Genomic DNA, 27,423 nt, shown 5'->3' on the forward strand with positions numbered 1-27,423 from the left:
AGCACGAGCCTCACAAAGCCAATGCATCGCCTGTTTCATTTTTTGCATACCGTCTTCTAAAAGTGTATTTATTGCTCAGGGTCGCTTTAGTAAAAGAATTAAGAAAAGTAAACTTTTAAGACTGCATAATTGTTTCGATTGTTGGCTTGATACATGTTGTTAACTGTAGATGTACAGCTTCAAGCTGCTGATGTATCCTGCAGGTACACTAGTCTTGTGCCTATTGGTCCTCCTTCTGACATCCCCACCCATCAGAAGTTTGCCAATCGCAATATGGCTGCCGCTTGCATGCGCTAAATGTAGTGACACGTCTTCCTCCGGTCCGAAATTTCGTCACTTCCCTTTCACCCCCAAGCCTTGGGATGGTGGCAGGCGCTGTTAGCAGGTGAAGGGACCACAGGGCGACGATGGAGGCTGCTTTCTAGTGTGACCGGTCATTCAAGCAACGGAGGGTGCTCAGGTATATCACGTAATTTCCTATACTTATTTGGCTGTTAAACAGGTGATTGACCACTTTACCGGATGCTCGGCTCGTTGTTTCTGTGGTGAGCACCGCTTTGCCAGGTGTTCGCCTGCACACATTTGTTTTATGCTTAACTGTGCATCACGTCGGTGCAGAAACTGCCTTTAAACTGCAGCATGTGTGCTATGTAAGTGGCCATACCAACCTTCCTAGCTCCTCTTTATCCGTTGCATGTCTTGCACAGAAAATAAAGTGGCATGTATGTGGACCAGTTCTGTGTACAAGACTTACGTCCGTTCTGTAATATAAAGTGTGCTTTTCTTTTGCAACGAACTGATGTCTTAACTAAACTCTGCACACGTAGAGTAAAGTGGTGATACAGAAAGGGCTAGGGAGAACGAGGTTTTTGTGGGTGTACGTGCGTCCCTTACAATACGCTTTCTTTGTGGCTCCAGCTGTTAGAGTTCTGAATGCCCTAAAAGGATGTTTCTAAGTGTCACAACAGGACACTGGCTGGTTTGGGCAAGCACCTTCAACCCTTATACACGAAGTAGATTGGAAGTACCACATCAAGTGACTTTATAGCACCCCTAGCCAAATTCACATTGCATGTTCGACTTGTGCGCGTCTTCCTAATTTCAGTTTGTGTTTTCTAAAATCAAAACCTTCCAAATATTTCATCACCTGTCAATTGTAACGTTACAAGTGGAGGATTGTGTAGAGGTTAATTTCATAAAATTATAATGAAGCTATGTTTTTATTAATATTGTATTAATAAACCCTTCTGGCCACTGCAGCGTTATGTTTAATTGCCTAGGTAATCATTGAGCATGCCTAAGTGAGCAATGAGAAACTACTAAAATCATAAATCAAGTATGATAGGAGGGGAAAAAAATCAATAAGTTCCACCATTTCAGGTTTAACACGTAAAGTTATTTGCTGTTTCTTTCAAACATCATGCTTTTTTTTGCAAACATAGCTTCTTTTTGCTCCAACTATGTAAATTGTATCTAATGCAACATTAATCCTGTTATTACATTTTGGCAGTTTGAGAAGATTCAGTTCTCTAACTGCGATGTTGTTGCAGGTACCCTAGATAGTCTTGCCTGGTGTTGTTGTAATTCTGGCAGGGTGTAATGGAACCACCAGTCTGAGGCCTGTGAAGGCCTTCACACAAACACTAACATCTGGGAGGCTGGGGGGAACACAGAGTTATAGTTCTGGTTCCAACGAGAAAAACATAGCATCACTTGGTGCACATTGAATAAATGAGGTATGTTGCAACAGGAGGCATTTGGAAGCATGTGGATGGAGGGAGCCATGAGATGGTTGATTGGTTTGGCTGTTACCCAGCTTTCTCCAGTGATTTTTTTTTTATATATGTTCAATCAATCAATCAGGGGGTTGGTAAAGTGCAACTATTCACCCGAATGGGTCTTATGGCGCTGAGGGGGGAGCCAGGTCTTGAGTCCCTCACAAACTTAGGAAGTGTAGGTGTCTGTCATAGGTGGAGATGGAGGGAGTTCCATGCCCTGGCCGCGAGGCTGGAGAAGGAGCTTTCTCCTCTTCTGGTCTTCCTGATGCATGGTACTGTCGCAAGGCAGAATTGGGCTGAGCTGAGGTACATGGAACGAGAGGCAGTGGTTCATGTAGGCGGGTCCTCCGGTGTTGTGAAGGGCCTTGTGGGCGTGGGTGAGAAGCTTGAAAGTTATTCTCCACTCTACGGGAGTCAGTGAAGTGTCCATAGGTGTTGGCTGATGTGGCAGTGGCGCAATAGGTTGAGGACTAGTATAGTGGCAGTATTCTGGACGTTCTAAAGGTTGTGGAAGAGGTTTTTGTTGATCCCGGCATAGAGTACATTGCCGTAGTCCAATCTGCTGCTGATGAGGGCGTTGGTGATGGTTTTCCTGTGTTTAAGGGGGGGCAGTTGATGGTATTTCGGAGTAGGCGGAGGATGTGCTAGCAGGAAGAGGTGACGGTGTTGATCTGGCGGTCCATTTTGAGTTCGGAGTTAAGGATGATTCTGAGGTTGCGTGCATGGTCCTTGGGGAAGGGAGGGTTCCTGTGGGCCACCAGATCTCGTTCCAGGCGTCTGGGTGTGGGCCCATGATGAGGACTTCGGTTTTGTCCGTGTTGAGTTGTAGGCACCTGTTCCCCATCAAACCTGGCGATTGTTTCCATTCTTTCTTGAAATTTGAGCTTGGAGATAATGGGTTCGTTGGAGAGGATGAGTTGAGTGTCGTCTGCGTACGATATGATGTTGAGTCTGTGTGATCTGATGATGGATGCAAGCGGGGCCATGTATACGTTGGATAGGGTGGAGCTGATGTAGGATCCTTGAGGGACTTCGCAGGTGGTCGATGGGGGTTCCTAGAGGAAACAGGTGGGAGTCTGACCCGCGGCGTTGTGCTGGAGAGGAATGAGCGTATTCAGTCAAGCGGCTTGTCCCGGATTCCTGCAGCATGGAGTCTGTGGGTTAGGGTACGATGTGAGACTGTGTAGAAGGTAGCGGAGAGGTCCATCAGGATGAGGGTCGCAATCTCTCCTCTGTCGAGTAGGGAGCGGATGTTATCTGTCTCGGCGAGTAGGACGGTGTTAGTGCTATGGTTCTTTTTGAAGCCTGATTGGGATTCATCGATATCTGATGGGAGTCCCGGATCTTGCTGGGTAATCTGTCACGAACTGGACATCTAAAATGTGGGTTTGCTTACGTGACGCCGCACTTTGTATTATTACAGAAATATGTTTACAGCCATATCATAAACTCAAGAATTCAGCAAATTGGTTCTCGGTGATTGACCTGAAGAATGCTTTCTTCAGTATCCCGATTGCCGAGGAGAGTAGAGATATTTTCGGATTTAATTTAGGAGGACGAAGCTTCCGCTTCAAGTGCGCTCCTCAAGGCTACTGCGAAAGCCCATCCATATTCATGCCAGGGGACAACACCCGAGGACCTCTGAGTTCTCCCTTGTTCCGGACCACAGAAACAATGAGTCTTCTAGTCTCAGTCAGAGATCAAGTTTTTATTGGTAGCTACCAAGTAACACGTGTCCTAGAAGCACGACAAACACGGGTCATGTATTCTCAGGAGACTGTACGTGTTCGTTTTTACAGAACCAGTCTTCTCCTTTTATACAGAAATAATGGCTTCAAGCAAGAATTCTTGAGTTTATGATATGGCTGTAAACATATTTCTGTAATAATACAAAGTGCGGCGTCACGTAAGCAAACCCACATTTTAGATGTCCAGTTCGTGACAGATTACCCAGCAAGATCCGGGACTCCCATCAGATATCGATGAAACACCAATAAAGGCAGGTACCACCCAGTCATAAAACTGGCCATAAAGAAGAAGTATGGACAGGTGCATGTTTGTAGAAAGCATGTTCTGTATAGGGTGAATGGTTTGTAGAATGTTATGTGTCGATAGTATCGTATTCGGCCACTGGGCGGGGAGCCGCCCAAACAGGTTTGGCTTAAGGCAATGGAGTCAGTTTGGACAGGTCAGGGGGAAGTCAGGGAAGGTGGACGTGTCCTTTTGGATCAAGCTCGACCTTTAATTGACTTAACATGAGGGCAAGACGTAAGATGGATGCCGTTCACAAAATGGAGTCTAAGGGATTGGGACGGAAACTACGATTTAGGGGCGTTGGCTACCCTCGATTGTCACGCAAATACATAGGAATGATGTCCTAATCATTATCGGTTCACGGACACTAAATTCGTCATGGTACGTTGATATTTTGTGACACGGGTATTGGACCTCGATATTGGGATAACAATAGGGTCCAGATTTTCAGAACCACAGACCCTCCTTTTGCCCTTATGTAAGGCAATAACTCATGTTAATCCGAGTCCAACTCTGTATGAAGGAATTCGTGGAGATGCTGCTGTAACATCATCCTGTTGCTTAGTTCGTCCCTTGACGCAGGCTTCCGTACACATGAAGTAGCACAGAGGCCACAGAGTGCAGGAGCGCACTGGACACATAGGCAGAACATAAACAGAAGTGTTAAGATCATCCCAATGAAGATTAGCGTTTTCCATCCCCAGGCAGCGATCAGTCCCCAGAACCACCCTAGCAAGGACCAATCCCCTTTCTCAACGTGAAGGGAACCAGATATTTCATGTAGTTTAGAGATGGCCTGGTATACTGTCGGTGCATTATCAGGGATGAATATGCAACAACTGGATTAGATGACTCTACACACACCACCACGATCGGCGAGTATGATATCAAGGGCAATTCGGTTCTGAAGGGTCATAAGTCGATCCGACTGAAGCTCGGTTGTCAAATTGCCAAGTGCTCCGGCCGTTGTAGTCACGGCGGATTCAACTATCCTTGCTAACTGGCGAATATTCCTGCTGTTCACCATAGGCCCCCAAAATGGCAGAAAACCTTTTGCGAAGTCAGCGAATTCCTGACCCGCGGTGTCGTCTTTACTCACGACACCTCTAGCTGTCCTTGTCCGATGGTAATCTGCTCGGGCCGTGTAGGTAGGAGGCAGCAGAAATGAGATGAAGCACGTGCCTGAGAAGTCAGGGGGTAACCATGTATAGGCTTGGTCGTGGCAGACGAAATACGTGCCTTTGGCTGCTAAGAGTATAGGGGAAGTTCGGGAGGCGAGCACATATGTTTCTGTGCAAATGCTCTTTCCTAACTGTGCAGTGGGATCTCTACCAATACCTTGTAAACATAGGTGACCTCGGTGGGGCACTATCCAAACTGGGCGGGATTTCTTTGCTGCCTGGCTCTTGATCAGGTAAACGCCATGTTTGGTTATGTTCTAACGAGTGTATGGAGTCAGTTCATCTTTGGGGATAGTCAGATACGTGTCGAACTCTCTACTCAAGTTCAAGTTCAAGAAGTCTTTATTCGATTAGTTCATCATAAAAGACATAAAATACATTTAAACATATAAAACAGTTAAAACAAGTATTAAAGCATTGACGTACTAATCAGCTTCTTACATATATATACAATAATTACAGAGACGCATAAATGCAACAAAATACAGGACTCCAATTCAGGAGACACAGCCTTAAGACCCCGTTAGATTACTTTTAATGAGCCTACTTCTAATCAGCCACGCCCACCTCAAAAATTTGGCCACACCCACGACTATCAGAGGATCCAAATTGGTCATTAACAATCTATTTGCTTCCCCAGCCGATCTTGTGCCCAAATTTCTGCATACCGGCCTAAGCCATGGGGGCGGAATAAAGTGGGCAGACATATAAAAAATGACTCAGGTTTTCCCCAGTACCATGACACTTGGGACAGAACCCTGTCCTTTCTGTACCCCACTTTTTGGTAAAATCCCCAAGAGGCAGCGAGCCGCATCTAAATTGGAAGAATAATTTGCGATCCGCGGGTTTTGTTATTAGATCCCAGTACCCTTCCAACTTGGGCTTATCCTTAAATACCATGAACAACCCTGTGAGGCTACTTGAACTCGTTTTAGAGTACCTGTTATGTAGCACCCACTCCCAGTAACTATGTTTGAGAACCTTTTTTGGAGGGAATTTAGCTGTTTCCGGTGTAGACCACAGGTCACCATGCCCCAAAGCTATTAGAGTAGCCTTAAGGTCTCTGAACCAGCTAATATTTGTGGCACCGGGGCTGTCTCTTACCTCCAGGCAAGCTTTAGCATAGTGATGGAGTTCCGGCATTGTCCAAAGACGACGCCGGAATGTTAGGGGGCGAAGTCTTGCTAGGTCCTCTACCGGTTGGCACCCCAGATCGTAAAAAAGGGGAATTAATGGAGTTGACTGGGGCAGACCCGTTGTCATTCTTATAAATTTATTTTGAGCATGTCTTAGTGGGTCCAAGTTACTACCACCCCACAGTTCCGCTCCATATAAAACTGCTGGTAGAATCTTGCCACCGTAGATCTTAAGGAGAGGGGACATTGGCCTTGTAAATGACCCTTTGTGTTCCTTAATCAAAGCCCCACCCAGCTGCTGATGCTTCAAGGTCATGAGCTCGATCTCATGTGTCCAGCTCAAAGTCTCACTAAAGGTGACTCCCAGGTAGGTGAAATGTTTTGTCTGCTCCAGGGGGATATCCCCCATGGAGACCCTGGCATTTATTTGTCTGTGCCCTCTTAAAACCATAAATTTGGTTTTGGAGACGTTCACCTCCAGCTCATGTTCGCTGCAGAAATCCTCGAATCTTAACAGAGCTTTCTGCAAACCCTGCCTTGTTCGTGAAATCAGGAGAGTATCATCAGCGAACATGAGCAGGGGGATTTTCGCTCCAGCCAAGCTTGGGGCATCCGTGGAAAAGTTGTCATAGTATTTAGTAACCCCGTTGATATATAGGGAAAACAAGGTGGGTGCCAAGACACAGCCTTGCCTGACACCTTTGGCCACTGGAAAATTCTCCGTCACCTCACCCGGTTTTCCCCATCGCACATATGCAAAGTTCTGGGCATGAAGGTTCACGATGAGTCGTACCAAGATGGGGGGCATACCCATATCCAATAAGGATTTCCATAAGCCTGCCCTCGGGACCAGGTCAAACGCTGACCTTAGGTCCACGAAGGCCGCGTATAGGTTGCCTTTACCCAGGGTGACCGTCTTCCAATACAGAAGCATGAATCGGAATGCCTGATCCAAGGTGCTCACGTGGGGTCTAAACCCGGCTTGAAGAGGGGTGAGGATATCATACTCCTCTATCCATGCCTGTATCCTAGTGAGCACAAGACGGGTTATGATCTTCTGTACCGCGTCTATTAGACTGATCGGCCGGTAGTTGGATGGAACCGACCGATCGCCCTTCTTAAAGATAGGCAATATTTCAGCGCCGGCCCAGGAATCGGGTACTCTGGCGTCCGTTGCCAATGCGTTTACCAAACGCACCAGGTATGGTACCCAGAGATCATGATCCTGCTGGAAAATATCCGCTGGGATACAGTCTGGACCAGGCGCTTTTCCCCTAGGGATGGCTTTCAGGACTGCTTCGACTTCATTAGCCGAAAACACAAGTGTGTCATGAAATAATGGCCAGCTGATAGAAATATGCGCTGTATTGCGACATCTAAATTGTTCCACAAAGTGGGTCACCCATTTTTGTGGTTCAACAGAAGCGGGGCTTGGGCGATCATCCTGTGAGTTCCCCCACCTAAGGAGGTGCCAGAACTGCTGTAAGTTCCTGGAGCCACAGGCCTCAGCAAGAGATGTCCAGCGCTCGTCATCCCAAGCAGCTTTGGCATGACGTTTGGCTTCATTAAAAGCCTTCCTACTTGCTTTAATTAGGGCAGGGTTCTTTGATTTTAAAGCCTTAAACAGATCTGCATGGGACTCTCTGCAGGCATCATTAAACCAATTTAATGGTTTCTTGCCCTTCCCTCTCCCTTTGTTTGCAACATACTTAACAAACAAAGATTTTAGGGACAAAAACAGGCTAGCATGAATGTCTGTGATATTTAAGTTCAGCAGTTCCTGGTTATCACACTTTTCAATTTCTACCAGAGAGTTTGAGACCAAAGCTCTGATCTTTTTGCGTGCTTCCACGTCTACCGAAACCTTTGGCCAGCGCACCCTCCTCATATCGTTCGTAAGTACTACCGCCTCCTGTACTGGATTGGGCTGTCGCACAACCGTCCCTACAAAACTAAAATCCTTCAATTCTGCCACCAGGGGTTCATGGTCACTTTCTTGGCGTGGTTTAACCGCCATATCCAAAACCACAGGCCACATTTTAATATCAACTAAAATGTAGTCAATGCGACTACTGTGTCTACCATTGGAGAATGTGTGTCTACCCATCCTGTCCGAGCTAACACGTCCATTAAGTGCACGAAGGCCCCAGTTCAAACAGAGACCCTTGATATATGTAGCTGCTTGGGACCATTTGTTAATCGTGGTAGGTCAAGTTGTGGGATCCCCCATGTCAGATCCTCTGCTTCGGTTAATAACCCATCATCTTTACTTAATGGTTCGAAGCAGGTATTAAGGTCACCCATCACCACTACATGACCAGTAATTATGGTGGAACTTAAAAAATCATCTAAATAAGTAAGGGTGTGAGAAACTCTGCCACCCGTGATTCCCCTAGCATATACATTAATCAACATTATATCCAGCCCACTGCATGTTCGAATACTAACTATCAATAAATCAGGACAATCAATACAAATTTCTTTGACAGTTACACCTGCAGCCTCGCGAACCCAAGTTGTGATGCCACCCATGGCCCGACCTCTTAAACCTTTGGTCGCAGGTTTATTAAAATTCAGGAAACCTTGGAGATACACTGGAAGGGTTGCCCAAGTCTCCTGAAAACACCAAATATCTCCTTGCAAGATGAACTCAACCCAATCAGGAATACATGTACGAGATTCGATACCTGCGATGTTCCAACATCCCATGACGGTACCCTTGTTGCACACTCGATCACACTGGTTAGTAATCTCAATAGGGTGGGAATCGTTAAACTGGGGAGGGGGTGCTTCGGGCACAGGGGCAGCTAAGATCGTACCAAGCATTATCGTACCTGCCTGAATACTTGGCTTTGGGTTTGCACCCACTGTGGTGACGTTCATTGTAGGCATAGAGGATGATGCTCTGTCCAGTGTGTCTGTCTCCACTGGGTAAGCCGTGCCCCCCTCCGTACAATTACAAGGTTGTTTATCAAAACTTCCAGTAATGATTAGTAAATTAATCAAAGCAACCCCCCCACCCATATAATCAGAATTAGATTCATCATCCCTTGTCGACCGTGCTGGTCAATCATTAGTCGATAACCCTGATAAGGGGTCATAAAGGTTTCTCAACGGGATGCTCCAGTGGTCTTTAGGGTTTAGGCTAGGAGGATAATGATATACTGGGTAGAAGTTTGGAGGCTGTTGAAACTGTGGAAAAACAGGGTTGATAGGAGCTATGGGGTACAATGGTTTATTAGGAACAGGATAGCTCAATAAGGCTGGGGGGCCAGGAGGTTGGGAATTAATTTTAGCCCAACCTGGTGTTTGAGGAGGACAGTTGTAGCTAGATTGGGTGTAGGAACGATACCGTTCCTCAGGGTTAATTTGGGGACCATGAAAGCTAGATGTAAAGTTAGACCATTTGAGGAGACTTTTGGTGTTTTTAACATGGGGTTGTTCAGTTAGATTAATCAGGGTCTCAGGATAAAAATAGCTAAGGTTCCTAGTGGAAACCCCTCCCACGTGTTTTCCAACAAACCAATCTGAGATATGGGATACTACTCTATTGTCCCTAAAGTTGATAATCACTATGTCTCCCTCTATATCCTTTGGGCGAACCCCCACCCATTGACATCTTCAGACCGAAACAATGTCCCCATTGAGATGTGCAGGAAGGGGTCTGTTTGTTTTTAGCCAGAAGATGACTTTATTTTTTAAGCTTTCATTGTTTTCCCGATCCCCTTCCGAGACTGGTGGCACACCCGTCATTACTATAACGTAATTCATGGAATCCGGTGGTAAGTCCACATTATGCCTCCGTGATGGGGGTTTGTGGGGTTTACTATTAGAAGTAGCAGATTTGCCCTCCCCTTTCTTTGGTTGTTGCACTGCTCCCTGTAGGGGAGGTTTGTTAACAACCACCCTGGGATTCGCATTGGCCTTACTAGCTGGTCTTGGGGGTTTAACAGCCAGTGCCGATACTTTGTTTGAGAAATTGGCTACATTGGTTGTACTATTAGGATCCTGACTGGTAGTGGTGTTTATATTACCTGCCGTGTGTATGGTACTTTGTGGATTGGTGGATGGGCCCTTGCCCTTTACTGAGGTAGAGGGTTGTATTAACTCCGAGGACACCAGTAGGCGATCCAATTTATCACTCATAATCCTAACACGCTCCAGCAAAGGTAACATATATGATTTAATGAGCTTCTCTATAGTGGTATAAGTCACCTCATTAAACCCTTTAATAGCTAAATCAGGAGTAGCCAAGTTTTGTAATTCTGGCGTCGGTAACTCTACATGAGGTGGGATCAGTTGGTCAGGGATAACAATGGGTGGTGGTGATAATAATATCTGGCGATTTTGGCCTTTCCTTTTTACCCCACCCTTTCTCCTTCTTTTTCTGGGTGGAGAACGCACCACCCTCTTTACATCATCAGACTTAGTAGCAACGTCACACACATTCCTCGAGGGTAAGTTCTCACCGGGTTCAGTGCAAACCAGTGACGAGTTGGGCAACGTGGGACATGGATCAAGGTTCTTGGATTGGCTATCGGGGATGTTTGTATCAACAAAGCTCGAATGATCAATGGGAATGCAGACCAACTGGTCTCCACTAGTTGCACTAACACATGGCGGCGAGATGATGGGAAACCTAAATATACAAGGAATTTGGTTAATGTCAGTACCATCATCCTCAATAGAACTCAACCCTCGGGCATCCGTAACCTGGGTGAGGTTTGAGTCTGAGGAGGTGGGCAGTTGGATTTTCTTCAGGTGCTCAATTGAGCGTCGTCGCTCAGCTCTTCTCTCAGCGAGAAGAAGATCCCTATCTACTTCCTTGGTGGTTTTTAAAAAAAATTTATCGAGTGGGCCGTGTGCAAAGATGCCCACACCTGGGGGGGCTGAGTGACTCATAACAAAAGAAGAAAAACAAAATATGTTATCTAACCCGTTATTAATACCTTAACACCCTGCTAGCAGCAGCAAAACAGTGGACAGCCAACAAGAGAATAAATAATTAAAAAACATCAGCTTAAAAAAGAGGAAATGTCAATACCCTGGCCCAGCCCGGCCTCCTACGGCCCCGGACGGCCACAGACGGTCCCGCCCTTGTCCCGGGCTTCTCCCGGCGCCCTCCCGCGCGCTCCCGCGAAGCGGGAAGTATGTTCAATTATATTCACTATCAGTGCCTGTCATCGGTTAGTGGACAGGGGGGTGTGGCCAGCGGGGAGAGCAGCCCAGGTGTGTGAAATGGGCGCGCAGGGGCTCCTGGAGACTGGAGTCCCTGCCTGTGCTCGCAGCCCCGCCGGCTTTTCAACCTGCCCGCTCCTCGATACTGGCTCCCACTAAAGATGCTGCCTCAAAGACACGAGGCGCTGCGGGACCCGCGAAGCGGGTCCGGCGAGGTCAGCAATGTCCTTGGAAGTCCTGATAGTTAGAGCTTCACAATTCCCTCTGGGGGGGTCGCTTCCATCCAGCAAACACTTGGCGGCAAAGAAACAATTTAAAAGTGATCTCTACGCATATTTCTTATCCCTGCTATTAGTGCCTTGTTACTGGAATCGCTTTCAGTGGAACGGGTCGGGTATGGTTCTAGGGCGAATAGGAACATGGTCTGAAAAGCCCACAGAGAACCATAATAACTAAATGGCAGGATGAAGTATGGGATACCCTTATCCGTCGTGTGCGGCATGAGTCCGCATATCCAACAGTTTGATGTGTTCATTATAGACTGGTGTTGGTGTAGGAGTTGGATGAAAGAGTTATTTACAAATTCGAGCCTTCTGGCAGACTCGTGTTCAGGTAGAGGGTGAAAAGAATGTGGGGAGAGAGTGGGAGAAGGCGTCGGCAGAGTGTCATTTGAGAGTTTGGAGACTTGAAATACGAATAGAGCATAACCAATCAAAAGCATCACAGTGCTACACAGCATTAGAACACATATTATTAAAAATCTTTTCTTGGACAGTATAGTACACAATAGTTTTTCAAAGTTCGTAAGCTTGACAGGTCTCTCTACCCTTGGAAACTCCATCCTCTACTTGCTGCCCGCGGTGGTAGGTCGATTCTGCCAGGGAGCGTGCTCTGTTCGGTCCGGGGTGACTCCCTCGGACCAACCAGAACCGTGGACCTAAAACTTCCTTGGTTGCACTCCCTACACTTCAACCGCGACCCTAGCAGCGGAACCGGATGGCGGTTCGAAAATCAAAAATGAGCTCGTTCCCTGGGACGAGAGAGCTGGAAGATAAAAAATAGTTCTTGGGGGAAAAGGGAAATCACATTAGATCAAGGTTTTATTAGTCCCTGGGGCTGGATCTCAGGTTGTATCGTCGCTTCTCAGGTACGGTGTGGTCTTTAAACAATGTCTTAGGTTCGGTAGTGTCCAATTGCATAGATGGTGACACACGTCCTTGCAAAATACGATCACTCTCCTTTTCGGTAACAGTCTCTTTTAAACGTGCATTGCTGAAAGGGATGAAACGAGGTACGGATTCAGTCTTAGAGTCGGCAAGTCCTTTATCGACCCACCGGTCGTATGGAAGGGGCAGAGGGACCCGTTTGCAATGGGTCCCATGCACCCAGTTCTTTTTGCCGTCCACCCGAACCGCTGATCTCGTGGAAAGAAGTACCAGGTATGGTCCGGTGCACCTCGGCTGTCCGTTGTTGGTGCGCTGGAAGTTCTGCACCAATATCCACGTACCGGGTTTGATTGTATGACCTGGATCGTCAGAGGCTGGCGGAGAGGAACTGTGAACCTGTTGGTGTAAAACACGCAATTTAGCTGTCAATTCGCACAAATAATCAAGCAGTACGGGGTGTTCTATTTCGCGGAGTTTCTTCGGTCTTGGCACGCCCCAGACGTTGGCTGGGCGGCCAAACACGATCTCGTGGGGGCTAAGACCTAATCTGGAATGGACGGTCATCCTAGTTGACAAGAGTGCTAGGGGCAAGGCGTCAGGCCATTTAAGACCTGTACTGGCTTGGATCTTGGCTAGCTTGAGTTTCAAAGTGCCATTGTAGCACTCTACTAATCCAGCTGATTGGGGGTGATTTGCAGCGTGGAATTTCTGGTGTATGCCTAGACACTCACACACTCTCTTCATCACTCGTCCTATGAATTCACTTCCATTATCACTCCAGACAATTCTAGGCATACCGAATCTCGGGAAGAACTCTTTGACAAGGGCTTTGGCAGTTGTCATAGCAGTATTGTCTTTAAGGGGGTACGCTTCCACCCACCTTGAAAAAGCGCAAACAACAACGAGCACATACTTTAGATTGTTGCACCTTTCCATGTGAATGAAATCGAGCTGCAAAACCTCGAACGGATACGTAGGAGGCGCAAAGTGACCAGCTGGAGTTGGAGTTCCTTTACCGGGATTGTGTTTTAGGCATATCATACAGTTTCTGACCACATTTTCTGCATATTTTGGGATATTGCTATTCTGCCATACTGGGGCCAATAGCTTACATATTCCTTTCGAACTGATGTGTGCCATGCCGTGAGCCATTGTTACTACTGCAAGTACGTATGCATTAGGTAGTAGCCATCGCTGGTGTTCCGATAATTCAACCCAACAACCATTCGCATCCAATCTACCCTTACTTTCTCTCCATTCATTCAACTCATTCTCAGTTGCCTCAGCTTGTATGCATTTTATGCTTTCAATGGTGTCCTCACACATTCCCACATCAGCAGTACATCTAGCGGGACCCGCAACATACATTCGACTCATCGTGTCCCTTGCGGTCTCTTTCGCAACCTCGTCTGCAAATGCATTCCCGCGGCCAATATCGTCTTGAATTTTCTTGTGTGCACTGCATTTCATAATGGCAACTTGTAGTGGCATGGTCAGTGACTCAAGGAGCTCATTAACTAGCTGACCATGTTGTATCTTTGCACCATGTGAGGTAAGGAAACCACGTTCACGCCATAATCTCCCAAAACTGTGAGCCACGCCAAAGGCGTATTGGCTGTCCGTGTACACATTCACTCGCTTTCCTTTTGCTAACACGCATGCTCTGGTAAGTGCAATAATTTCCGCAGCTTGTGCAGAGTTGTGGGAAATACGTGCGGTCTCTATAATGGTGTGTAATGTTGTTACAGCATATGCGGCAGTCGTATCACCATTCGGTAACTTGAAACATGAACCGTCAACCCATAAAGTATCATTGCATTCAGGAAGGGGAGTGTCCTGTAAGTCTACTCTCCCTTTTGTCTCTTCTTCTGTCCTAAAGCAGCAGTCATGTTTATCACTCTTGTCTGTTCCTGTCGGAATGGGTAATAACGTTGCGGGATTCAGTGTATCACACCTCTTTATGTGGATGTGGCTTGCTAGCAACGTCAGTTCGTAACTGGATAGTCGAGCGCTAGTAAGGTGTTGTGTCTTCGTCCTGTTTAGTAAAATGTCTACTGCGTGCGGAACCATAACGATCAGAGTATTATTCATGACTAATCCAGCGGATTGTCGAATGCAGACAGCTGCTGCGGCGGTAGCCCTCAGACAACTTGGTAGTGCCTTAGCCACAGGATCCAGAGTTGCCGAAAAATACGCGCATGGGCGCTGTCTGTTCCCAAAATGTTGTGTTAAGACTGATAATGCACAGCCTTCCTTCTCATGGACATATAATGTGAAAGGCTTACTGTAGTTGGGGTTTCCCAACACAGGGGCTGAACACAATGCATCGCGCAACTTGTGAAAACTCGTCTGACAATCTTCAGACCAGGGCATAGGATTGGGCGTATCTTTACGGAGTAGTGCCAGCAAGGGTTTAGCTAGCAGTGAGAAATTCGGTATCCATTGTCTACAGTACGATGTAATGCCCAAAAAAGCTCGAACTTCTCTCTGTGTCCTTGGGGCACTTAGTTCTGCAATTGCCTGTATTCTTTCTGGTGTCAGTCTCCTTCCCTCCTTCGACAAGACGTGACCTAAGTAGGTTACTTCTTGTCGGCAAAATTGTAGTTTGGAAAGGGAGACTTTGTGCTTCATGTCACATAAGTGATGCAATAATGATAACGTAGCTTTCTTGCAAATTTCTTCAGTGTCCGCAGCGATCAGCAGATCGTCTACGTACTGAATCAGAGTTGAACCACTTTGTAGAACAATCGTGTCTAGTTGTGTTTTCAGGGCCTGACTGAATATGGATGGGCTTTCGCAGTAGCCTTGAGGAGCGCACTTGAAGCGGAAGCTTCGTCCTCCTAAATTAAATCCGAAAATATCTCTACTCTCCTCGGCAATCGGGATACTGAAGAAAGCGTTCTTCAGGTCAATCACCGAGAACCAATTTGCTGAAGCTGGAACCATTGTCAATAAAGCAGTAATGTCGGGGACGACTGGAAACTGTGGGATAACTATCTTGTTTACTTCTCTGAGGTCGATCACGAACCTATACACAGGGGGTTGTGAAGGATCAGTACGTTTTAAGACGGGCAAAACCGGACTGTTACAGACATTTCCTGTCGTTTCTTCGATGACGTCTTTATCAATTAAATCATGAACAATTTTCAACAACGCTTTTTCGCATTCGCTAGATATTTTGTATTGGGGAATACGTGGCAACCTAACGTCGGCTTTTAACGTTATGACATATGGTGTTATCTCCAAACGACCTACATCATTAGAACCATTAGCCCAGAGTATATCAGGAAGTGACAATAATTCAGTTGGAATATTTTCCTTTGATAAATACATCGAAGAAATGACCTTCTTGCCTAAAGTAAGTTGTACTCCCAAGGGAGAACAGTACAAGGTCGCATATAACCTTTTTAGTAAGTCCAAACCTAGCAAATTTTCACCACAACCTGTTGTCAAAATGAGGGGTGCTTCTAATTCGCATGGGCCAACAGAAAGAGACATAGGACTAGAGATCGGGTTTCTAACAGGGGCGCCAGAGAAACCTACTGAGACATTCATTTCGCCAGACAAAGGTGCGCCAGGAAGTTTCGAGTGCATGATAGAACTTTTTGTGGCACCAGTATCCAGCAGAAATGGCTCCGACACTCCTGAGGCTATTACCTCGACATAAGGTCCATTCTGATCTACCGGAACTGAGACCACTCCCTCTCTTTGTCCATGGCTGTCCTAGCAATCGTTACCCTCATTTTCGTGTTCAGCGTAATAGTCGTCAGCATAGTACTGAGCTGATTTAGACGATGAATTATTCTGTTGGTCAAAGCTATTCATGGACTTCTGAGGCGGAAAAGAAGTTGTATTCTGAGTGAAATTTCCACGGCCTCTACCTCTAGGGGCATGTTGAACACCTCTCCCCCTTACACCTTGACCACCGTTTAAACGTCGCGCAAGAGCCGGACAATTATCCTTAAAATGACCCTCTTCTTTGCAATACGCACATTGATTCGGGCCATATGTAGGACGCTGGTGGGGAAAACTCGTTACCTTGCGCGTTCCTCGAATACTGCTGTCGCGGTTGATAGTCGGGCTGACTAGCCGTGCGAGGCGGATAGGCCTGCTGGAGGAGAACCTTAGTTTTCAAATCTTTCGTCTTTTTATCTGCCTTGTCTAGCTCGTCTTTACGCCTATTCTCATAGTACTGGGCTGTAGCTAAAATCTGTGCTGACGTAGAGACAGCCCAAGCACTCTCGGAGTCTTTTAGTTTATTACATAGTTCAGGGAGCAAATTATGTACGAACTTGTCCACAAACAATCTTTGGCCACCCTCGGTAGCCATATCTTGGCCATTGTGGTCGGTGAATGTTTCCTCAAATCTCGTGAAAAAGTCAGACACATTCTCATCTTTCTTTTGTTTACATGCTGATAGCTTGTCCCAATTTACGCGTACTTCAGGCATTATTGTCTTCATGTACGCTATAATTCTACCGGGAAGTTCAGCTATTAACGGCTCAGGTTTAAAACCACCGACTTGTCTAGCATCTGTAGTCGCAATGTTCGCCCATGAGTCACCTAGTTCCTGATCGTGATCCGTATGACGTATCTTGCTCCATAAAGGATGTGGAACAACGTTCCCAAATAACATGTCTACATCTGCTAAATTCATTATACATGAGCTTGCAGTTTGCGATAACTCCTTATAATACCCAGTTGGGTTCTTACGAGGGTCAGGTAGTGACTCTTTGAGTGCTAATACTTCCGATCTTTTCCATGGGACATGTACCCATACACGCTGGAAATGGGGCAGAATTGGTGGATTAGCATTCGCATCACCTTCCCTCCAAACAGGAGGAACCTCTCTCATGGGGTACTGTCTCGCTCTTTTCCTACTAGACATACCACATTCAGACGATGACCCAGAGTTACCACCTGTGCTTCGATATGATAATAATACCTCAACTGCTTTGTCGACATCGGGACCTACAACCATGCCTTCCCCGAATTTAAATCGTATACTACACAACACTCGAGAGTTGCTCTCTTGACCATTATCTTCCAAAACCTCACACAGAAAAACACACATCTGTTCAAAAACATATCTTTGCGTCGGTTCATCCCATTGACGGAAAACGTTCATGACGGGCTCTACATCATATCTTGCTGTATCCAGAGCCCAATTCCGTGCTAACTTATTCAGGCATTCCCTCTCTCGATAATCAGGCATTTGGCTTCGTAACTGTCTTAGTCCCGTATTAGGGGTCATTTTAGGCGATCGAAAAAGTGGTGAAGGAATGTTAGTAATAATGCTGGCCGTTTTATGCCAGACGGAAGGTGAAAGTGGAGGAATAACTGGTGTCAGAACAGAGTCACGCAAAGCAGAAACAGAAGCGTTCGCAGAACTAGTATCGGAAGAAATAGAAGGTGCGCTAGGCGAAGTTGTAGAAGGAACAGTAGGAGAAGTAGATGTGACTGGTGAGCCTTGAGGAGGCTGCACTAGAGAAATAGAAGCCAGCTGAAGAGTAGCTGGTGAGTGCTGTAGAGGAGCTGGTATAACAGCTACCAGAGGTGCAACTAAAGGTTGCGGAGGTGCTGTGGCATTTTGCGCATAGGGTGGTGGCGAACTCAGCAAATGCGCCATTAATGGATCTTTCTCACGCTCTTTTACTGTCTCTTGCTGAAGAGATGGTAAAACAGGATAGCATTTATCTATTGCCATTTTACGTTGCCTGTGCAACTGCTCACTTATTCGATCCTCTTCGTTGTCTTTAAATTTTATCGCGGCTTGTATTACTGAAATACCCCTTTCCCTCTTATTCTTCTTTTCTAGTTTAATTGCCTTTTGTTTGGCCTCTTTACGCCATAAGCGGAAAGAGTCAAACATCGCCGGTCGGGCTTTCTTTTTGAACAGTTTGACCTCTAGGTTATCTAGAATTTCTGAGTCGAAACTACCATATTGGGGCCATTTTAAAACACCATCTTTACGGGTGTATTTTATCCACACTTCATTATATGTGATAGGACCTACGCCATGTTTTACATAGAGCTCATACGTTGGAGTTCCAATTGGAGGAACCGGACACGAATCCTCTAATCGGGAGTCCCTATTATAACCAAGACAAAACAAGTTTCCAAGTCTGCTAAAACCAGGCATCTTCGCTCACTAGTCTAGCTTCAAACTTCAAAGGTTTATCTATTATGATATTTCTCGTGAAAACACGAGTCCTTCGGCTTTGGGGCTTGCAAGTGCCAAATCAAGTCGTATCTCCAGGATACCAAAAACTAAGGACAAACTAAGGACTGGGAGACGCTCCACTTATACTTAACTGAAGTATTTGAAGATCGGTGACGTCGCTAGAAGACTCTTCTATCGTTTCGCTCTACCAAGGATCACTGGGTCCAAAACAAGGCGATAGTCAGGGCAGCAGTCCTTCGTAGCCGTCGGGACGCGGGGAACCTCGCAGCAAAGACCTTCGGAACCACGTCGACATACAGGGGTCGCTGAAGTGGCTGGGGCTGGCCGTCCTCCGGAATTTTCACACGAAGCTCCTCACGAACATCTGGCTTGGACCGTCGCCGCTTGATATCGCCCCGAGTTGGGCGCCAATTGAGGTGCCGGGTTTTTAGGAACCCGGTGGTGCCAGGGGACAACACCCGAGGACCTCTGAGTTCTCCCTTGTTCCGGACCACAGAAACAATGAGTCTTCTAGTCGCAGTCAGAGATCAAGTTTTTATTGGTAGCTACCAAGTAACACGTGTCCTAGAAGCACGACAAACACGGGTCATGTATTCTCAGGAGACTGTACGTGTTCGTTTTTACAGAACCAGTCTTCTCCTTTTATACAGAAATAATGGCTTCAAGCAAGAATTCTTGAGTTTATGATATGGCTGTAAACATATTTCTGTAATAATACAAAGTGCGGCGTCACGTAAGCAAACCCACATTTTAGATGTCCAGTTCGTGACAGATTACCCAGCAAGATCCGGGACTCCCATCAGATATCGATGAAACACCAATAAAGGCAGGTACCACCCAGTCATAAAACTGGCCATAAAGAAGAAGTATGGACGGGTGCATGTTTGTAGAAAGCATGTTCTGTATGGGGTGAATGGTTTGTGGAATGTTATGTGTCGATAGTATCGTATTCGGCCACTGGGCGGGGAGCCGCCCAAACAGGTTTGGCTTAAGGCAATGGAGTCAGTTTGGACAGGTCAGGGGGAAGTCAGGGAAGGTGGACGTGTCCTTTTGGATCAAGCTCGACCTTTAATTGACTTAACATGAGGGCAAGACGTAAGATGGATGCCGTTCACAAAATGGAGTCTAAGGGATTGGGACGGAAACTACGATTTAGGGGCGTTGGCTACCCTCGATTGTCACGCAAATACATAGGAATGATGTCCTAATCATTATCGGTTCACGGACACTAAATTCGTCATGGTACGTTGATATTTTGTGACACGGGTATTGGACCTCGATATTGGGATAACAATAGGGTCCAGATTTTCAGAACCACACCCGCGGCGTTGTGCTGGAGAGGAATGAGCGTATTCAGTCAAGCGGCTTGTTCCGGATTCCTGCAGCATGGAGTCTGTGGGTTAGGGTACGATGTGAGACTGTGTAGAAGGTAGCGGAGAGGTCCAGCAGGATGAGGGTCGCAATCTCTCCTCTGTCGAGTTGGGAGCGGATGTTATCTGTCTCGGCGAGTAGGACGGTGTTAGTGCTATGGTTCTTTTTGAAGCCTGATTGGGAGTAGTTGAGGATATTGTTTTCTTCTATGTAGGAGGTAAGTTGACTGTTGACTGCTTTTTCCCGGACATTCGCCTGATCGATTGTAGGAGGTAAGTTGACTGTTGACTGCTTTTTCCCAGACATTCGCCTGATGCGGGAGTAAGGAGATCGGTCTGAAGTTCTTGAGATCGGTGGGGTCCGCCAAGGGTTTTTTCATGAGGGGACTGATCTCTGCGTGTTTCCAGTCATCAGGGAAGGAGGCGGGCTCGAAGGAGCGGTTGATGATTTGTTGTAGCTCGGGGGTGATGATCTCTGTGGTAGATGTGGTGGGGACACTGGTCAGTGGGGGCACCAGAGCGGGTGGTCTACATAGTCTTTAGGGTGTCTTCGATGCTAAGGGCGGTCCATCTGTCCATTTTCGGCTGTGTGGTGCAGGGGGAGGTGGGGATGGGTTCCTCATGGGGGTTGTTGTCGTCGAAGTTGTCATTGGTGGTCTTGACTTTGTGCAGGATGAATGCGCTGAGTCTGTCTCAGAGGTCTTTGGAGGATGGGATTTCGATAGTCTCACTGTTGGGTTGGCCAAACTCTTTGATGATGCCGAAAAGTTCCTTGCTGTTGTGTGCGTGAGTGGAGATTCTGTCCTGGAGTGCTTTCTTCCTTGAGTGTCTGAGTTTGTGGTGGCCATTAGTGGCAACTTGAAGTTGTTGAGGTCTGCAGGGGTTCTGGAGTTCCTCCATAGCTTTTCGACATGTCTGCAGGTTCGTCTAGATTCCCGGAGTTCGTGGAGTATCAGCTGGCTTTCTTGGCATGTGGGTTGGAAGTTTTCTTGAGGGGGCGATGGTGTTTGGTGCAGTTGGTGATCCAGTTGTATAGGGTATGGGCGGCGGTGGTATGACCATTGTCTGTGGCAGTGGGAGCGGAGCTGCTGAGGGAGGTGGCAAGCTGGTTGTCTGAGATCTTGTTCCAATTCCTGCGCTGGAGCTGGTGTAAACGTCTGTGGGAGATGGTTGCTTTGAAGGTGAAGTGGACGCAACCGTGGTCTGTCCGTAGGAGTTCGAAGGTGTTGCTGAAGGTGATGGAGTTTACTGCTGTGAAGATGGGGTCGAGGGTGTGTCATGCTGAGTGCATTGTTTCTGGTACGATCTGTTTGAGTCCGATGCGGTAGACGTTGTCCAGGAAGGAGGTGGAGTTGGGGTCTTGGTGGTTGTCAAGGTGGAAGTTAAGGTCTCCCTGCAAGGTGTAGTCTGTGGAGGTGATGGCATGCTGGGTGGTGATGTCGGTGATGGAGTTGGCGAACGGTGCGCGGCGACTGGGGGGTCTGTAGATGAGGGTGCCTCGGAGTGTGGTGGATGGGTTGGTCTGTACCTTGAAGTGGAGATGTTCCATCAGGTCTGTGAGGCCGTGGATGTAGGTGCTCAGGCGGAGATTTGCTTTGTGGGCGATAGTGATCCCTCCACCCGGGTGGTTGGGGCGGTCCTTCCGGTTGATTTTGTATCCTTCGAGGATGGCGATCGTGATATCTGGCCTGAGGTGGTGTTCGTCCATGTTTCAGTAAGGAAGGCGACGTCGGGGTGGGGCTGTCGAGGACGTCCCAGATTTCCGCGGCGTGTCTGTGGAGGGAGCGGAAGTTGAGGAGGATGCATTGCAGGATGTGGGGCGAAGTTTGTTGCTGGAGGGCGTAGGTGGTTCCTGGGTATCGGCTGTGATACGATATGAGAGCTATTGGGAAAATGTGATTCTTGAAGTCTTTAATGTCATAAAATGCCAATAACCTTGTTTAATAAAAAAAGCCTATTACAAAAATTCATAATTTTGACAGATTAATGAATTGAAAGGCTCATGGATACAGAGTGATTTGCCAAAGCACAGTTGGCAAGCTTTCTGTATGCTGTTATGTGATATTTTCACAGTACTCCTGTGTGTGATGTTTGCATGTGTTGTGTGTACCACTTTTTATATCTTGCAGTATTTATATAGTGCTTATTTGCCCCTATGTGGGGCGCTGCAGCACTTGCCTACATGAGTAGCATGCTACATTGTGTAGGGTGTATGGTGGGAAGGATGTTTTTATTTTGATCCTTTGTCAGAAGTGTTTCCAAGTCGAGTGTGATGAGCCCCAAGGTGCTTTTGTGTTATGGGACGAAGCGCATAGCAGTGTAGTGTATGATGAAGTGTTAAGGATGTACAGTTTTATGGTTTTCAGTGTGCTGGAAGCTTAGAAAAGTTCTGCACGTCCCTTCATGGTATTTCTTATAATACAGTCTGCTCAGCTAGTTATTGCACTGGGTGGTCCAAACTAAGATTTTGTATATAGTTGTGTTGCTGAGTTGGCATGGTTGGAGGTAGAGTGAAGCGGAGAGATCTGTTGGATGGGGATTTTTATTATCATCCAATATCTGAGTGTCTTTGCGAGATGTAAAGTATGGTCAGATTGAATAGATATTTGGAACCTGCAGTGGTGGACTATATTAAAGTCCTCCCAATTGTCCAGCAGTGTTTGACTGATCTCTTCAGTTATTCCATACCTGATCATTTGGTGATTGTTTGAATGGAAAAGTCATCTACATGGTTATACATGTACACCCCTGCCCTAAATTCTGAACAATACCGATGTCTGGCTCCCTAATGCAGATTTCTGTTGTCATATGCAAACATGGATTATGGATGTGCACCATGACATAGGCCAACCTCACAGATTGCGGTCCTGTTGGACCGGGAGGAGTGCCCAAAGCGCTACCCTCATAGTGGTGGAAGGCTGACTTCACTAGGATATAAGCAGCACAAGTGCAGTGGTGGCAGCATACCGCCATCAGTAGGAGTGAACAGGTCCTTTTTAACCTATCAATGGAGTGAGGCCTACAGGCTCACTCACTTTTAAAGTTCTGCTGCTGTCTGCTTAACTCCCATTAGGGCTGACATCCAGGTGTGAACTTGAGTCGCTCCCATGGCCCCTGTTGTGGGACTAACAGCTTTGGACATTCTCCAGCTGTGACAGACTGTTTTTCAAGAGGAAGAGAGAGCAGAGGATTGGACACTTCAAAAAAGAAAAACCCAGCATAAAACTTCAGACTTAGACCCTAAATTGGGTTTGTTGCCTAGAAATGGACTTTAAAAAGGGAAGGTTGAGACCAAAGAAATGTCATCTGCCAAGCAGCCAGACAGGCTGTGAGAGCACTGGAAGCACTGCAAGACTTCTGCTTGTGACCAAGACAGGGGGGCTAAGGCCAGCTTGTCTCCCTGCTGGGTTAGGGGACATTACCTAGGGAATCCAAGATCCCCTGCCCTGGAGCCTCAAGCACTAGTGCCTGATTGCTTGCCAAGACCAGTGTGCCTTGTGAGGAACAGGAGAGCTTTGGAGGGAGCAAGGCCCACTGGGGAGCCCTGTCGAGGGAACTCTCTGTGCGAGATGTTTGGAAACGACTGCTGAACTGAGCTGGTCTTGCCTGTGTGAAGGACAAAGTTGGCGACTCCCTTATGCAAGGAGAGGGATGATGTGAAGTTAGCTGTGTGTTGTTCTACGTCGATCAGGCCAGATACTACATGGTAGCGCGGTGGTGATCCTGTTTGCTTGTAGGGTCCATTGGAGAAAGACTGCTGTGCGAAAAGGGGCCGTAGCGCTATACGGTATTGAAGCGACCCCGTACGCCAGAAGGGGCCATTGTGGAGAGTATTACCATGCTGATTGGCCGTGGACTGTCAGTTGCGGTGACCCAGAATGCCAAAGGGGTCACTGGGAGCACCAAACAAAGTGACTTGTTCTGCCCCACTGGAGAAGTGAGGAAGCGGTGAGAGCACGGTCACCCAGGTGTGGAATCCAGGACAGGATCCTCATAGGCATCTCTCTATTGGGAGCTAAACACCCACATATCCTCCAGGAGGAGCTGCGAAAGCCTCAGGTCGCTTCAGGAACGTGATCACAAGTGAGACACTGCACCTGCTAAGTGCGGCTGCCTTACCTGAATTTGGCTGCAGCTGATGTGAGTGCCCTGGGATGAGGAACCCTCAGGAACTCTGAATGCTTCACTCTTGCCAGTGTAGGTAAGACCGGCTTCGGGCCTATCATCCCGGGTGAAGTTGCTGCTTCTTGCGCTGGAACACTGCTGACTTTAACTGAAAGTCAAAGTAAACTCTTGAGACCTGGACAGCTAATAGGGAAAACCATGGATGTTATCAATAGTGAATTGGGAATAACCACCATCACTAACGAGAATGGGTAAGGGAATCGCCAAAGAAACATTGTGTAATCAAGGGGAATTGTGTAATTATGTTTTTTTTGTGTGAATGTTGTAATTTTCCTTTGATGGGGTAGCAGTAGAAATAAAATACTTCTGATTTTTCATAAAAGTGAGTATTGGGCTGGGCATTGATTTATTTCTGCTACTGTGTGCTTTTTGAGTTGTGAGCCTGTGTTAACTACCCTGTATCCCCCTCCCACCCACCTCCCCCATCCTGTATCCCCCGCTCCCCCCCTCATCCCTGAGGGACCCTTGAACTTTATGGACTGCAGACACTGAGAGTTAAGTGCAGAAGGGGTACTTGGGCCTCAGGATCCCTTAGTAATCTGGGCCCTGGGACATCAGGAGTTAAAGACCTCAACCCTCCCATGGTTGGGCCCAGTAACCCCTGCCTGTCTTGTGGCCCTCTGAAAGGGGTTCTGACAGTGATGTTTGTTTTTTTGGTTGTATAGTGCTGGTGATGGACAACCCTCATGGCAGATGTGTCTTATGTAAATGTAAGCGTTATAAGTTTCAATTTGCTGCTGACCTCTTCATATTTGGGTCTTAATATTATTGAGGGCTATAACTGTTATATATGCAGGTACATAACAATAGAATTCCATGACGAGCCATAGGTCAGCACTTCTTAGCTTACCTGCAAATCGAAAGCAGTGTGCTGGTTGGGTCGTTTCCAGTTTGTGCTTTGTAAGCTGAGGATTACACTTGAGTGTTCTGCTGGTTTTGGTGCTCTGTTGCCGGCGTATGGGTAAAGCAGTTATCTAGGAAATAGTTATGTTTTCAACTTCCGTTGTAAGTGGAAATACTCCTGGTACTTCTAATATTGGCTGTTAGGGATTTCCAGAGCTTGGCGGCCTATACTGAGAAAGCAGTGCCTCCCACAGGTTTCATATGGTAAAGTGGTATGAATGAAAGTTGTCAAGCCCTGAGCGCAGTGAGCTGTTTGGTCAATAAGCTTGATAGGGGGGCTGATTAATTGAATAAGAGCAGCATTACCATTGTAAAATTGTTTTTTTATCCGCACTGGAAGAAAGATGAAATGCTGCTTTTCACTTTTTTTAACATTTGTTTAGAGAAGTTAAATATCCTGCAAATTAAGTCTACATTGTGAATTACAGGGCATATCTGTGTGAACATTAAGGACAGCACCATAGTCACATGCAGCATAGATTTACCTGGTGTATATAGTATGGTAATAGTGTAAGCCTTAGAGTTAAGTGTTATTGTGCATGTTAAAATTATATGGTACATTGTTTACAAATAACTACATTTTGGGGTGCGAGTAGTAGTCGATTTTGAACAAGGTAGAGGCTGAGCACACCTGATGAGGTTTGCTGTGGTGTGTTTGAAAGTAGATTGGGGCTCAAAGTCAAAGCCTCCTCCAAATAAAGGCTAAAGCTTCTGTTGATAATAGATTACCTACCAGTGGGTACTTGGGATTGCGCCCCTGTTAAATAACTTTAATACAATTCTATTGACAAATTCTGTCTGGATAGCGAGGACATTTATAAAATGTGGATGTTTATTTCCATAACTTCGTTGAAGATTGCAAGTAACCGCAGAATGTTGAATAATGTAGGAGTGTCACACATAGGGTGTTTTATCTCACACTGGTACTGTAAGCATGTCTATAATGTTTTATCCTGTTGTACCAAACTCTGGAATATGTGTAGTGTTTTTATTAAATTTCAGTGGGTAGTTCATAGAGCCTGACAGGTGTCTCTCAGTGACAATTGTATATCTGTTAACCTCTTGCCTGAAATTTGAGTGTCATGTGATGTTTTGATGAGGGTAATCCCATTAAGGTGAATAGAAGTTTGGCCACAGGTGCAGCGTCTTGAATTACTTCAAGTCTATAAAACTTATAGGACGGTGTCACAATGATTGTATGATGTCATCAATGATCCTATGTCAGATGATAAATGGCATAATTGATGACAAAATGAGATATATATGTGAGGTCATAAGCAGAATATGGCGGGGTGCAAATTATGTTTAGCTCAGTACAAAATAACTGATGAATTTTTGTGTTTTTTGATTTTTTAAACATTCATTTTTATTTTATAGCACAACGTAACTATAAGGTCACTTTAAGCAATTCAAAAAACGGGGTAACCCTGTGTCCCTCAGAACCTGGGTATTTAATGGTTAAGCAAAAAAGTGGTTCTGTTGGGTAAGACACATTACTTTGACAATGCTTATTAATGCAAAACACAAAACACGTGCTCTCTAGTACACAGCTAGATTGAGAAATAAATGCTCAAAATACAAAGTCGTGCGATCAAAGGATTGTATTGTACAAATCAAAACATAACTCATTCATTTATGTATCCGAATTATTTCATTGAAGGATAACATTCAATGCATGGGGTGACTGTCAGCAAAAAGTGAAATATTGTGACTTTTTTGGTGAGTTGTGCTCAATGGGTGAGGCAATTTTTAGTGACAACATATTTTCTATGTACAAATATATACAAGTGTTTCATTGGCCAGATAGCGATTTTCAACCAAGGATGTCCTAGTGTTCCTAGCAGGATCCTGGTGGTTCTGGACCTATGATGTGCGTCGAGGTTTCGACCCTCTTGCGCCCCAGTGGGTGGTCGCGGCGGGTCTCTTTCAAGACAAGGTAAGTATGATGACAGTATATGGTTCAGACCGGAATGTCTCAGCCTGAGTCTCAGCGGCGCAGTGGCCAGTCATATCTGTGGTAGAAAAAAGCAGCTCAGTAACGGAGGTGCTTCAGTCCCTCTCGTCAGCGGCAAATATCCCAATATATTTGGGATATTTGCCGCTGGGGCGCATGAGGGTCGAAACGTCGACGCACATCATAGGTCCAGAACCACCAGGATCCTGCTAGGAACACTAGGACATCCTTGGTTGAAAATCGCTATCTGGCCAATGAAGCACTTGTATATATTTGTACATAGGACATTTTTTGTCACTGTAAAAATTGCCTCACCCATTGAGCACAACTCACCAAAAAAGTCACAATATATCA

General features: G+C 46.3%; 1 protein-coding gene across 2 annotated transcripts in view; it reads left to right on the plus strand.

Moving 5' to 3' along the window:
* The first annotated feature begins 266 nt into the window (after positions 1 to 266).
* Positions 267 to 27,423, plus strand: part of SEC11C (SEC11 homolog C, signal peptidase complex subunit) — a 195,138-nt gene continuing 167,981 nt past the window's right edge. The window contains exon 1 of one of the 2 annotated variants that reach the window (XM_078674897.1): positions 267 to 460. The gene's annotated coding sequence lies outside the window, so the exon portion shown is untranslated. The remainder of the gene's footprint in view (positions 461 to 27,423) is intronic. The other variant, XM_078674896.1, reaches the window with a different exon arrangement.

The sequence above is a fragment of the Lissotriton helveticus genome, chromosome 2_1 (genome assembly GCF_964261635.1).
Source record: "Lissotriton helveticus chromosome 2_1, aLisHel1.1, whole genome shotgun sequence".
In the NCBI taxonomy this organism is placed as follows: Eukaryota; Metazoa; Chordata; class Amphibia; order Caudata; family Salamandridae; genus Lissotriton; species Lissotriton helveticus.